This window comes from Canis lupus, chromosome 1 (genome assembly GCF_003254725.2).
Source record: "Canis lupus dingo isolate Sandy chromosome 1, ASM325472v2, whole genome shotgun sequence".
NCBI classification, from domain to species: domain Eukaryota; kingdom Metazoa; phylum Chordata; class Mammalia; order Carnivora; family Canidae; genus Canis; species Canis lupus.
In genome coordinates this window covers 77,666,052-77,681,655 of record NC_064243.1, presented here as the reverse complement: position 1 = coordinate 77,681,655, position 15,604 = coordinate 77,666,052, and the positions used below count along the sequence as shown (strand labels likewise).

Sequence of the window (15,604 nt, the reverse complement as noted above, 5' to 3'; positions counted from 1 at the left end):
TTTATAAAGAAAGTAAGAGAAGTCCCCGCTCAGTTCCAAATCCACAGCAGTCCCTCTGCTGCAAGGGATAAACTGGCCAAGGGAGGCAATAAATAGTACTCTGCCCACCCAGCCTCTAACATCCTCCAGCAATGCAAAGCAGCTCTGCTTTCCTCTAATTCTGAAGAACCAGTTCTGCCTTAAAAACAAAACAAACAAAACAAAACAAAAAAAGGTCATCTACAAAGGCCCAGCCTTGACCTTATTTATTTCATCATTTTCTGTCAATGCTTACTAATGCCACCTCTATTACCGAATTAGGTGATGAAAAGGAGCATGAGAAGAAAATTATGAAGCATATAGACTATGCCCAGAGAATGGAGTAAGCAAGATAAAGTAGAAAGCCCAGAAGCTGTATAATCAAGCATATTAAAAAGAGCTGCCTTTCTCCTCCAGGATAATTCCAGTTAACTAAGCAACAAGGACTTTGGTTTTATGGGATGGGACTTAGGCCAAACCAACTCAATTCTCCCTGACCACCAATGAGATAGGGTTACAGACCTCTCCTTGGAAGAGAGGGGGAAATAAATGCTCAGGGTAGAGAGCAAACCCATGACCTTGCTTTAACCAGCGGGGCAAACAGATCTATGCAAAAAAGATGCAGCTGTACCAGGTGCAAAAACAGAACTGGGTCAGCCCCACCCAGCTCATTTGATCAGAGCCACGGACTCTAACTCAAGGTCATGGCTCTCCTTGAAAGTATGGGTAGACTTCCCTTCCTTTACAACAGGGTTCTGCACCATATATTAGGGTACCCATGTAGGAGTAGAGCTGCCCTTTGCGGACTTGTAGGTCCTTATTCCCTATTCCATACCTACCGTACAGTCCAACAGCAGTCCGTACTTTCCCGTTCTCCAAAATGCACACTTAAGGTCCACTTTTAAAGAGGACATAGGCTCATTTTGAGCATACACAGGCACACATTGAGATATATATACAGAAATATAAAATAAAGTTAAAATAACCTTAAGTCTATCATCCCGGAATATCCATGACTAACAACATTTTGGTGATTCTGGAAAGGATCATTCCAGGCTCTCATTACATACATGTGCACAAGCCCAGGGTGGAAAGATACACTTCCTATACCACGGGGTCCCATTATATTATTCACTGCTTTTCAATAATACATTATTTCCACCCAAAAATGTATAAATGGGTGCCCTCCCACTCAATAAATACAAACATGAATAAAGACATCATTCCACCATACAAGCATACTGGTGCACTCCCGGTATCAGTGGGTATTTATATTTCATCTAATTTTCCAAAATTACAAACTCTGTGTCGAATAACCCTCTACATAGATCTCTAAAAGGAAGAAGTGAAACTGCTAGGTCAAAGTGTATACATATTTTACATTGTAATGCATGCTGATAAACTGCCCTGCAGAAAAGGTTACCAATTTACAGTATCACTAGTCTATGAGGGGGCTTGCTCTCCTACCCAATGTCAATATTGGGTTTTGTTGACCTTTTTAAAATCTCTATCCATCTAATAGATTAAAACAATGACTTCGTTTTTATTTGCATTACTTAGATTCTTCCTGTACCTAAACATCTTCTCACATATTTTTTGGTCCACTTTCTATTTTCTTTCCATTATTTTTCCTTGGGTATTTACTACTCATCACTGTCTTTTTGTAATAGTTCTTGCCATATAATAAATATTGACCCTTTTTCCATAGTTTTTCCAGCTTGCCACTAGTCTTTCAACCTTGCTTACCACGGATTTTTTTGGCCATGAGTAACTTTAAATTTTTATGTGATCACTTACTAAGGGATATTTTTCCTGTGTTCTTGACTTTAGGGTCAGGGTTAGAACACCCAAAAATCATAGAGGCCATTCTTAATTTTCTTCTAGCACTGCTAATGGAATTTATTTTGGTTTAAGAAAAGATGGATCTCTTTAATTAGTAATGATAATTATATGTGTTATTACATAGAATGGCTTCAAGGTAGAACTGAACTTAACTGTCAGGGGACAGTTTAGACCCTAAATGGAATGAACTCATAAACCTTCAATAATTATCAAAGTCACTAAAAACACAAGAAGTACAGGTTAAGGCATAAACAATATAAATTAGGTAAGAGTACATAAGATTGAAACAGAAGAAGAAGGTGAAAGATCAAAACTCAAACCGATGAAGAGACGTCAAAAGCCATGCCATCTGTCCTGGGAATTCTCAATCAATGGTCCGGAGAAAGAATGGAAATCAGAGCAACAGAGGAGGCTATTAGCCCAGCTGTCTTCCCCCCTCTGCCAGGTCTCTAAACCCTCATCTTAACGGAGCCTCTGACAAATGAGCTTGATTTGGGCCTACAAAGCTAAATTCAGATCTCACCTCTGGTTTACCCTGAAATTCTTCAAGCTGCCCTGGTTCTCCCTAACAAGAGTACCTACCCTTCTGGCAGAGTGAGGATGCAACCTGTTTCCCAGACAGGGCTTTGTGAGCTCCGAAATATCACTGCCACCCGAGGATGGTTTCACAAACGTTTTCCCCAACTCTTAAAAGAGCGTGGACAGCAGCATAAAAGCAGACAGTAATTCCTTAGTATTATCTCTTGCTTCAATGCAAGGATATTCTGATAAGACCTTTAATTTAGCACAATATAACAAGTACCAGTTTGCCACCTGTGCTTCTACTCCTGACTACAGAGTTTGTAAGCAGGTTAAACTGGACATTTCACCCGGCTTCAGCAGGTATTAAGAAAGTTCTATGACTCTTTTAAGACTGCCTTCTATGTGCTCTGAAGGCTGGACAGCTCCAGGGGGAAAAAATGCAAAGGAGAACCGTATTTTCCCTCTAGAAATCATTCTTCTGCCCAAAGCTGAAGATATATTCGGTAAGTCATAATGCTTATATATAAATTTTCCTGTTCCTGTATTTATGACACCACGTAAGGCAACAACATTTAGGCTGTCAAGAGCTTTCCCCAAACCAGATCTGCAAGGAAACTTCATGCCCAGAAACTTAACGAGCAGGTCAAAGGCCCCAGCACCAAGCCTTCCTTCATGGATAGCTGCCACATACTGAGGTAGCAGGAAGCAGGAATCCAAATTACCTGTCCAGAACTATCTGTTATTCTCCTTGTCAGTGCCAACTTCCCTCACTGATTTGCTTATGGTAATAGCGTGGGCCCTGATAATCCAAAAACTTGGGTTTCCATCTCAGCAAATGAGTGAGTACTCGGTGTCCTCAGGGAAGTCACTCCCACTGCTGGGCCCCAGATCTCTGCCAAATGACCCCAGTGTTTCGTCAGAATCAAGTGACCAACTATGTCAGCTATAGCTACACTAGTGCCAAGTGCTCTACTACTACTACCCTGACCCTTGGAGGCCTTCCTTAAATCCACTTCGAAGCTGCCCCGTAACACCAATAAGTACTTGTCCAGGCCATGCATAATCCTCCACAGCATTTACTGTCATTTAGCAACCTAGGCCTCTGTGTTTATTAGTTTTAAAACATTTTATTTAAATTTAATTTGCCAACATATAACACTCAGTGCTCGTCTCATCAAGTGCCCTCCTTAGTAAGCTTCTATGTTTAAAATCTTGTTTACCTAAAGGTTCCATAGAGTTTCATAACAGCTTCTGGCATTAAAGTCTTCTCCATGCAAGACGGGAAGCATGAGAGCAAGACTCCTAGTGAACCCTGACACAGCTCCTTGCCAGACCTGCCCCACAAAAAGAATGCTTCATAGAATCCCCGCACACCTTCAACTCAATGGCCAAGATGCAACCAGATAAACTGTTTATAAATGGTGTTTGAATAAGGCTTTGTTTACAGGACAAAATCCTGTCTTGAAGTATGAGATTGGTGTACATGCGTATTTTAACTTCAATATGGACAAACCCCTCCAGGGCCTGCAATGAACCAAAACCTAGTGTATTCTGCAAGGCTCTTAATGGAACATGGAATGTTCTTCCTAAACTTAAAGTTTTAGGATTTTATGATTCCTGAGAGCTCAGCTCTCCACCTTTTCATATTCCTTACACCTTGTCTACTAGACTGAAGACCCCACTACCCAACGTCTGTCCCCTTCTCTGCTATGCAGAGAGTAATATATATTGAGTGTTGTCTGAAGCTCAAAACAGGGCGAAGACTGCTCAAGAGTAATTGCCCGTGGGTCTCAAAGCAATCCAATGGCACCTTGCCCAAAGTCAGCTTAGGGAGGGGAAACTCCACCACCATTAAATTGCAAATTGATGGATCATAAAAAATGCTGCTTGTGCTGAGGGCTGGCAAACCGATCTTCTGGTTTCCTTGAACCAAGCGGGAAGCCAAGAGAAAAACACAGTGGAGTGTTGGTAAGAAGTGTCTGGCAACAGATAAATGGGCAAGAACATGAAAACAAAGCATACAAAAAAAGGAAATAAATAATCTCTAAATCCCTTCTGACTGGATTTCTGAGTCTGTGAAATGACAGCCTGAAACACAGGGGGGTGGGGGTGGGGGTGGGGGGAGTCCAACCTCACCAGTAACCAAATAAAATGCAGATTTTGTTGTGTGTAAGGAGGGTCATTCCACACCAGTTAAGTTATTTTATTTAAAAAAATTAAAAAAATCCCACAATGATGAGTCCTCTGGGAAGCTGGAACAATCGTATATTACTGATGACAGAGTAAATTGGTACAGTCATCTTGGAAAGAGGTGGGCAATGTGTTTCAAGAGCATGAAATTATTCAAACCCTTTGGTAAGGCTTCCCACAGCTAAGAATGTATCCTAAGGAAATAGTTCAGATGAAAAGCATTCCATGCATGAAGCTGTTCACTGCAGCACTCGTTTCAAAGCAAAAGAGAAAAAGCCAGGTAAAGATAGAACAGCAGTTCCACACATCACAACCATCTGCAGAGTTTTTGAAAAAGTTAACATTTGCCCTCCTGATAAGTCAGTTGTCTAATACTAGGAGAATGGTTAACTACACTACATCAACCCAAAGGCATGGCCAGTAACCATTAAAGTGATTTTGATGGATAATGATGCTTAAATGGCCAACACGTTCACTAGATGAAGCAGGAAGAGAACAAAGATGTGGTGTTAATGTGTCTATTTTTTTTTTAACTTATGCATGTGGCCAAGTGCTATAACTTGATACCCAAAATAAAAACAGTGATTATGCTGGGGTGGCAGGGTTATCTGTAACTTTTCCCCCCTCCAGTGACCTTGAAAACACCACCCATGATTGACTGTTTTAACGTGTGATTACCCAGGGAAGGGAGAGAAGGGCAGTCAGGCCCACTACTCCTGTGATTGACGGTGGCGCTGACTCACAACAATGCTGGCAAACCCTAAAACCCTTTGGGTGCCCAGCTCTCTTACAATCCTCTTATCACAGTGCAGAAACCAATGCCTACAGTAAATGATTTGCCTGGGATCATAAAGCAATATTAGAAGTCACTTCCTCTGCCTACTCCTTTCTCTAGGAAGTGGAAGTGGGAAACTGGGACACACTCAAAACCAGAAACAAAGCTGATGAACTCAGCCTTGTCTGCAAAGCAAGACGCCCAAGTAGGACCACAGCAGCGCAAAGTCAAGAGCATGTCATCCCTCAGCCAACAACAGCACCACAAGAAGCAGCCCCCGTCTGCCGGTGGTGGCATGGCAGAAATGCTCAGCAAGGCAGGGGAGGAATCTTATAAGGGACCTGGGTTATAAATGGCAAACAAAGAGCAGCCAGCCAAATAACCTCACTTTCATCCTTTCATTAGTGCGTCAGCCCTAACATCAGGCAATCTAGCACCCCAGTAAAGCAAAATCCACAAAAACCCATCCAAAAATACATCTCTAGATCCTAAAGATGACATCAGGATATACCTAAGAAAAATTTAAGATGTTTGAACAAAAATTGCATACCTAAAATGATATATGAGGAACACTGTAAATAATCTCCCGATAGTCTCCCAGCTGCCCTTCACAGGAGGAGAAAGGTTCCCTGCCTACAGACTGTCTTCAGAAGGTTGGCATTTCACCAGCCTGTCTCCCATAATGGCACCTTGCTTCACCAGCACATGCATGCAAAGGTAATTTTATCTTAGATTCTAATGCATCAGTGTAGCCTTCTGTTTAAAATAGAATTATGTTCATAAAGGACTAACCACATTTTGGGGAAATCCAAATGAAAAGGGCTTGGCCTCTCTCTGTGGTTTTAATGGTTTAACGAGGTTGTCAGTGGTTTTCAGACTTAAGGGGGCAGTGAGATCACATGAAAGGCTTGTTAAAACACAGATGGCTGGGCCCCACTCCCAGAGTTTGAGTCAGGAGGTCTGCAGCACAAGCATCTGCATTTCTAACAAGTTCCCAGGTGATCTGCAGTTCTTGAACCGGGAACCCCACTTTGAGAACCACAGACAACGGTCCGCCAAGACAGTGATGGCATCTACTACTTAGTACACATACCAGGTCCTCTTACACCCCGTCAATCAGCACAAGTGCCCAGTGAGAAAGGGCTGAAAGGTGAGCAAATCCTGCCTGGGGTCAGAAACAAGCAGGCAAGGAGATCCGACCCGCCTCTCCTCCAAGGCCTAGCCATGAGCAATGGTGCCCTTCTCTGCCCATTTTTTATAAACCAAGCCCATGGCAGGAACACAACCCAGGGGTGAAGGAGCACATTTGCCTACTGTGGGAAACCTCAAACAATATTCATTTAAATGATACCATCCCTGGCAACATAGTCTCGCCCCTTCTTAAACCCTATGATTAAAACAAAACAAAGAGTACCAGATGACAGAAACCCTTTAGTGGCTCAATTAATCAGAACAGAAGTCACCAATTACTGGCAGATAATAACTTTTATGTCCTAACTCCCCCTCATTTGGCAGCTCCTACCGTGTTCTAAACCTGAGCCCTTTCCAACTGGGCGCATACTCCATCCTTTCCCTGCTCATCTTTCACACTCGCAGCTTCTCCGAAAACAGGGAGGGGTTAAAAGGAAGAAGTAGGGGAGGAAAAAAAAAAACAGCCCTGCTAAAGGCTGCCGGGGCGGAGATAGCAACACTAATTGCTCCCATTCTCTGGCTCCTCACGAGGCAGATTGCAGGGGCCTGCATCTCCGGAGAAAGCTCTCCTATCTTCGCGGCAGCTCTCAGCAGAGCAACTCAAGTGCCCTTAATTGTTTATGTTCTTAATGCAGAGCCTCTTGAATGCATTCATTTTTAATAGCAGGCTTGAGTGTGGGGCCCATCAAAGAATGACAAAGCAACTCTATTCATTGGTTCTCTGTCCTGCAATGATGGTCTTTTGATTTATTTGCAAATGACAAGCTTGGCAGGCCCCACTTGAGGGGAGCCCTCATTTTTTTTTTTTTTTTAAGAATTCAGTTGCATTTTCCAAGATGAAGTTGAGTCTGCAACGCTGTGTTATTTGTGTAAAATTTTCCCCCTTCAGTTCCTTCTAATTAATGACTTAAATGTTTTGACCCAACTGTTGCCAAGCAGAGCATTTGGGCTTTAATTTGTCATTTTGGTAAAGATGCATCCTTGACAAAAGCATCGCAGCTGTTTCAGGGCCCAAACAGCACATTTCCATTATTCAGAAACCCTTGTTATGGAGTTCAGCAAGTGCTGTTCACATGAAATCGTACCAACTTGTCCCATGATGGAAAAAGACAGCTTTTGGTAGCCTTAAAGGAAAATGCACTGCGACGCCACAGAAGGTTTTCAAGACACACTCTGTGGGGTGAATCACAGAACAGAACCATGAAGTCACCACCTATTGTTCTCAGAATGGAAAGAGAACAAGTCTCCTGGAACACACCCAGAGCAAGCCTACACCTTTCACCCTCTTCACAGGTCTTAGTCATTAGGGAGCTCATGAGAAATTAGATAATATCATACAATAGCAGGATTAGTGGGAGGAAAAGCAGACTACATCATCCTGGCACGAAGGCTAAAATTACAATCACGAAAATAAAATATGCCTATGTAAAGACAAAGACTGCATGGGGATATGCAAAACTCCAGTTACCTCTGAAAACCAGGTTTTGTGAGACTCTTGCTTTTCAGAATTTGTTTTTTTTTTTTTTAAGATTTTATTTATTTATTCATAGAGGCACAGAGAGAGAGAGAGAGAGAGAGAGAGAGAGAGAGAGAGAGAGAGGCAGAGACACAGGCAGAGGGAGAAGCGGGCTCCACACAGGGAGCCCAACATGGGACTCGATGGCGGGACTCCAGGATCACACCCCGGGCTGCAGGCGGCGCTAAACTACTGCGACACCAGGGCTGCCCGCTTTTCAGAATTTGTAATGTTATTTTCCTCTCAATAAAATTTATAACATTTCTTTTTCAATGCAGCTACCTTTTGGGCCTGTATAACCTGTCTTTGGTTGGCACTGACTTCCAACCATCTACAATCAGTATCTCCACATCTTCCATCATGACAAAGCAAATAAGCAGTGCATACTATCTATAAAGCACTAGTTCTCATTAGCTTTAACATTAATCATTGCATAGCTCCCCACATTTTGTTTGGAGATCACTGGACAGTGGGGTGTATTTCCCTAAAAGATTGGAGCCTTTAGCCAATCCATACAGTGGGAGAGGAAATTCCTGCCTGGAGCGACTATGAGCCAGCAGTTCCCTAATTTTTAAATTTAATTTAATTTTACTTTATTTTTGAGAGAGAGCAAGCACATGTGCGCACATGCACACACACACAGACACACACAGACATGGGGGTTGGGGGAGAGAGAATCTTAAGCAGGTTCCATGCTGACAGGTATGAAGCCTGTCATGGGGGCTTGATCTCCCCGAGATTATGACCTGAGCTGAAATCAAGAGTTGGGACACTTAACCAACCGAGCCACCAGGCACCCCAAGGATTCCCTAATTTTGAAAGCATTCTGCAGTGTAATCACCCACACACATACATGACATCTGCTACTCTTCTTCTAAAGCAACTTCTTAGGCAAAGCAGCTGCTCTATCAGGAGGCCTATGCCATTAGTGCCACATGGCATGGTGGCCACAAGTTAGATATGTGGTTGTGATGGTGAGGGCCCAAGGCAAAGCCTTCAGAGCCCTAAACTCAGTCTCAACTGGGAAGTCTCACTTCTGGGCTTTACTGCTCCCAGGCTGAGCTACTGGAGAGATGATCCTTTGGAAAGGAAGACAAAGTTTCTGGCCTTCCCCATTGGAACCTGGGATTCTCTTTTCTTTCTTTCTTTTTTAAAGATTTTATTTATTTATTCATGAGAGACCCAGAGAGAGAGGCAGAGACATAGGCAGAGGGAGAAGCAGGCTCCATGCAGGGAGCCTGATGTGGGACTTGATCCCGGGACTCCAGGATCATGCCCTGAACCGACGGCAGTTGCCCAACCGCTGAGCCACCTAGACGTTCCAAGTATTCTCTTTTCAATTCACATTGTGTGCCAACAAGCCTGCAAAACTCTAGAATGCAGCAAGCATGGGGCATCACAGGTTGGGAGCCACTGAGGTAGAAAAAGAGCTTGTGCACACTGAAATCAACAGTCAAGAAAAAAAATTATTTTCTTGAAAGCATCTTAGATCATGATTAAAATGAAATGTGGGATGCTGGCGAAAATTTTCAACGCATCCTCCTTTTGCAAAAGCTTTTAAATATTTAGAAGACGGTAAGTACAAGGATTCTAGATGACAGACTTCACTGGTGTATTAAAGATTCACAGACTATTTACTCAGCTATGCAGGTGGAGGCAAACAGGAATATCATTTTAAATACAAATTAAATTACTAAAAAACTCAAAAAAAAAAAAAATCCCTGATCATTGCATCACAATACAATCCACAGAGAAATTGAAGTGACAGAAAAATAATTACCTATTTTCAAGATAACAACTAAGCTCCTTTCAGGGGATAAAGAAAAAAAAAAGTGTCTTGCATAAGAGATCATTTATTCAGGGTTCCATGGATTGACCTAAGATATATATAATTAAAAGCATGTCAAAGAAAAGCCCGAAGTCTCCTTCTACCCAGACATGCCAACTTAGAACTTGAAAGTGATCCAATGTTACAAGGTCACTGTGCTAAGCTACACTGGGGGAAACATTATATAAAGGGGGAACAAATAGGGCCATGAATGTGAGGGCAAGTCATAAGCCATGGGTCCCCAGAAGTTACTGCTCCTGTAACTCGCCAGTTCTTTTACAAGTGGGCAAATCAATTCATGTGCTCCTGTGTGTTTTCAGAAAGCATCCCAGATACCCTTTCATTAATTATGTGGGTTTGGGACATGTCAATTCTCATTTCCCAGAGCAGCAGAAACCAAACTGAACCCCATATTCTGTTATACTGGTTCCCACAGGGCTGGGCTGGCTCGATAATGCTGAGCTCCTTCTGGAAGAAGAGAATAGACTTCCTGCCATTTGGACTGTGAAACACAGTAATCCACCAGGGAATAAAGGTCAATGTTGCACTTTTGGTCATTACTGAATCATTTGAGATGATCTGTGGTGAGGATGAGAGGAAAATCGAAGGCTTCGAGAACGCTGCAAATGGCCTGACCTCAGACCAATTTTCATCTCCATCTGTCTAATAGGCATGTGGATAAAAGGCCCTCCCCTCCCTCCTTCTGGGCCACTCGGCTGTTTCCAAATCCGCGGCACAAGCCAGGAACCAGTTAAACAATACATTAATAAGGGGAAATAACCTTCTAAGCCCCAGACCGACACTTACTCGGGTTTTAGGCCATGGGCTCAAGTTTGGAACGCAATTTTCCAGTCTGCAAGCAGTACTGCAAAGCAGAAATTTTAACGAATACAGAGAATTATCTGCAGTGCAGGGGCATGTGCCAAAATCTCCGTGTTTGTACATGCAAATATATGCATACTTACACCTCCACCCCCCACCAAAAGACAGCCACACGATTTCTATTACATCTGCTAGCGCGCGTGCACACACACACACACACACACACACACACAGGGGAACAGCGGCGGTTCCAGAAACTGCATGCTGCTACGAAATAATTTTTTTTCCAAGTGTCCAATTAATGCTGCTTAATCATTATTAAGGCATTTCAATCCTTAGATACAAAATATTCCTGGGAACCCAGAGCCTAATTATCAATTAAGCCATGGAATAAATGTTAATATCCTGACTTTATACTAATACTCCCCTTCACTGGTTTGGCCGAGCTACCTTTTTAAGGTAATGCTGCACCATATATAAGTTTAGGCCCCCACAGTATATCAATGTCAAACAACATCGTGTCAAGCTAAGATTCAATTCAGGTAAGTGCCACTGCCAAATTTTCTTGTTCCCAGACGGGCTTTAAGATTATTTTATTGCTTAAAATTTAATTTGTTCCAACTCGTGTCTCCATGACAACGTTGGCTAACCCTGCAAATCATTTGGGTAATTGGATATCTTATCTTTCTATTGCTCTCAAATCGAATGATTCTGCTAGAATTGTAACAGCCAATCAAATTTACAGTCCTCCTGAGTAATAGACTTGGAAAAGTAGCCACATTCATCTCCTCTTTACAGCCATATTAACCAGTATGCGACAAACAGTAGAATCTGGTCTTCAAACTGTACTCCAAATTATAAATGGTGTCAATACCAATATTCTCACAGTGCAAAGTCTACTCAAAAGCTCCTTCCCTTTTATACTGTTTTAATTTGAGAAGGAACAATTGGTAATCATTCCATACAAACCCTGAGCAATTTAAATACTTTGAGGAAAATCAACAAGAGTGATGCTACAAACTAATCAGGAAAAGAAAATTAAAAATCACAGCTTTTGAGGGTATTCAAACATATGATAAAATAACGACCAAAGCAGTGGCTACACAAGATGATACTAGAGCACTGACATTGATCTGTCTGGGCTCTTTAGGTGGGGAAGCCATACCTGACGCATTAGTCAAGAAATAAGAATGGATGCAGATTCAACAACTAGTTTAAAAATCTCTGTACCCTTAGAGAAAGCCACATAGCCAAAATGTGTGACACCTCTTTGTACTTTATTTAATGCACGAATAGCACATCTAGGGTAAGTCAGTTATGGAATACAGATTTCTCATGAGATCCAAAAGTCAGCAATTTCCCTCTAGAGTTAGTGGTATGCTTCTGGCCTTTGGTCAGCTAAAAAGTACAGAAGTTGGATACATTTCAGTGGTCCAATTCCAGTTGTCTTGGTAGCTGTGCAAGGAGACTGGCTTTGCAAGTGGGAGCTCACAGCCCAGGCACTGTAGAAGAGCCAGCGGCTCACAAATGTAAAAGGCTCCAGAACCTGGGCCAACTGGCAGGCTAAGTGGGTTGTCGAGAACCTCGTGCTTCCCCTGCAGATAGATACTCAGGACTTCAGGACCCCTTCTCAAGCTCAACACAGAGAGATAGCAACGTAGGGCTTCTCAGCACACAGATGTCAGCAGGCTGCCGAGCCTTTAAAGCAAGTGTGAGGGCAGGTACTGGCACAATCTGAACTGTGCTCTCTTCTACCCCAAACACTTACAATGACATCCAAGAAGTTTCTACGGCATCTATGCCATCGTGCATGGCAGTAAGAGCCGAAAACCTAGACTTCCACTGTATCTAATCCCAATGCCCCTGCCTTTCTCCCCTTGCATTTTTTTTCCTGCTTCCCCATGTACTAGCACATAAGTGGCAGCTGTGGACTGTGCCAGTCTACAATGATCTCAAGCCCGTGGAGAACGTAACACAAGTATCTACTCAAACTTCTGCCTAACATCTTACAAGTTTCCACAGCTAAAAGAAAACGGTCTGTACGTCTACCTTACCAAGGCTGGGGACTTTTTCCTTCTCTAACCAAACAACAACTTCACTTGATAATTCTCACCTCCTTTTTTTCAGGATGACAAAGCCTGTCTTCCAACTAAGAGTTGGATTTTCTACATTGCATAAATAAATAAATAAGCAAGCACGCACCTATCATCCTTTATTCTCCCAAACTCACTTCCACAAAACGAATCAAATCCTCTTTGTTGCTTCTCCATCCCCTTAAATGAAAGAACTCAACGGAACTCTGTTCCCACTGGTAGTCGTATTAACTACTTAAGGCTGTTGCCTTCCAAGGGCACATTGTGCTGTTTGGCCTAAATAAAGCATTTTTAATTCTTCTAGATTCCTTGGACAACAGAGGCTGCCAATAGGTGATTTAAAAAAAAAAAAAAGTTTCCTCTGAAGCCTAAAGACAAATGCTTCAGAGCTTAGAAGGAAACAAATACAAACCTTTGTAATTGAAGGGAAATAACGAGAAGTGAATAATGCAAGGAGGAAGGAAGCTGCTGGGCTTGGAAAAACAAGATGGCAGCATGGCCTAGAATTCCAAGAGCAGGGGACAGTTTTAAAGGGACCGATAATATATCTAGGTAATCAATTTCAAGAACAAAGTATCCTTCCCTCAGGGTGCCCAAGTGCCAGGCACCAATGTAAACACTCCTGCGTAAGAAACTCACTTACTCTAGATAACTACCCTCTATTGCCATCCTAACCTACCAGGCTGTTTTCGCTTTAGCAAGGAGAAATAATTAGTATCTACACAAAAGGAGGCTGGAAGGATTTATAGACAGGTTCTATAGGGCACAGGGGCACTCAATGGATGGGAGCCATGACTGCTCACTCAGATGCCCCATATCAGCTTACGCTACAATAATCAGCCCAAGAAGCTGACTTTTGAAAAAGACAACAGGGACACTGGGGAACCAGTGGAGACTTGTAGCTGCAGGCTGCTCGGAGACAGGGTACCCTTCCTCCATCCCAGTGGTCCATCCTTTATTCTCTCCATTCCAGACCAAGATGCAGATCAATGTTAAGACCTCCTTTCCTAAACCGAATGCGACCTTTTTATTTTCACTCACTAATCCATAGAAGCCTTTCAAATGGCACAAATAAAGGCGGCTGCATTTTGTTCTCTAAATCAATTTTCTCCCCAGCCATCAACTAGATGTTCCCGCACAGAGAAAGAACAGCCCTTCCCTTCTAATTCAAAAATCCATACTGCCATTGCCCTTGCAAACTGCTAAACAAGCAGTATCGGCAAGTCACTTGTGTTCTGTAATATATTTACTGCAAATCCCAACGGCTCACCTCCTAATGCAGTTTTCTATTGTGTCTCTGTGTGTCAATACACTGGCTGGTCACCTTACTTGTAAGAGGCTCTGACCGGCTGTTTGCTCAAGGCATCAAGAGGGCGCCCAGGAGAGACAAAGGCTGTTGCTTCTGGAGGGCCTGGCCTCGAGAGCCTCCTCCTCACACTGGGGTCCTCAAAGAGGTTTTGTTTTCTGGCACTTCACATCCTTGCACCATCCATGGGCTCTGAGGCCAATGCAAACTCCCTAAAAGGACAGTTTCCATCCATCCAAAGTTCAAAATCGGAGTCCTTTAGCACCATTTCTTCCCAGTTTCCTACCTAACAACATGGAAACTATTCCCTCCCCAGAGAATATGCTGATGGCATCTTAAAGGTCCTTTCTGAAGGACCAAAAAATAGGAAAGGCTGGGGGGTGAGGGGAGGATAGTCTGGCTTTTTTGTTTAAGTACAAATCTCTGCTTCCAGGTGACAGCTGAAAAAGAAAGCGCCCTAACACCACATAATACAACCATGTCGCAACACAAAGGGCAAGTCTAAGAGGAAAGTGCGCTAAAATGTTGTAAACACCTGTTGAGATGGAATTCTTAAAATGTACTTGGAGAAAAGCCCTCCTTCACCTCTCAGTCTAAAATGGGGTTGGTAGCTAAGAAAAGGTCCGGCCCTCCAACAAACCCAAGTTTTCCAGAATTACTCTTTCACTTATTTACTGGGGGGAGGTCAGCAAAAGCTCTTTGTAAGGTATGTGACAGGCAAATCCTGGGATCACACAGGTGAGAACAGTGTGGGCGTTCACTGTTTATTTCCTTCTCCTTTTCCGTGTATTTGAAATTCTTCACGATAAAATGTTTGGTGGGGCAAAGAGGTATGTAAAGACCAAAAGTAAATAATCAAGAGGGATGATATTAGTCATTAAGAAATCTGGCAACTAAGTCAAGTTAAATGTCTTTATACTTAACACATTATGAGCTACTTATCCATAATTCTGTTTAGGGGCTGCAGTGGTCCTAAGGAGACCAACAGGGACCCTAGGGCCAATGATGCATGCACACACGCTGCTTGCACAGAAATCCAGGCCTTGGCAACACACCACTTCTGTTTTCGCTCTCTCTTCAGTACAAACCCAAATATACCACTGTAATTAAACTCCCCATGAAGAAGCCTCCATGGATATTGTCTATAAATCACTGGTCCCAAAGAAAAACCAAGCAGAAGTGGTTATATGAGACCTGAAGTCCTGTAAAACATCTAGCAAAATCAAACATTTCATTCTTCACGTCAGCCTCAGAATCCAGCCTGGTACTCTGAGCTCAAGTTTTTAATCTGGATTCCATGGATTTACTGAAGGATCTTATGATAAATGGCCAAAACTGTTGGGTAAGGCTATCTTGCGTGTAAAGACGTGTGGAATTTATTTGCCAAGCAACTTCCACCTGATTTTCAGATGGGTCCAGGATCCAAAATGATTAACAAATACCACCCTCTCTCTCTTTTATTTTTTTTTAAGATTTTATTTATTTATTCATGAGAGACACA

General features: G+C 42.6%; 1 protein-coding gene across 6 annotated transcripts in view; it reads right to left on the bottom strand.

Annotated features, from left to right (window-relative positions):
* The window catches only part of TLE1 (TLE family member 1, transcriptional corepressor), an 85,856-nt gene that overhangs the window by 60,441 nt on the left and 9,811 nt on the right, over positions 1-15,604 (bottom strand). The gene's annotated exons all lie outside the window — the stretch shown is intronic.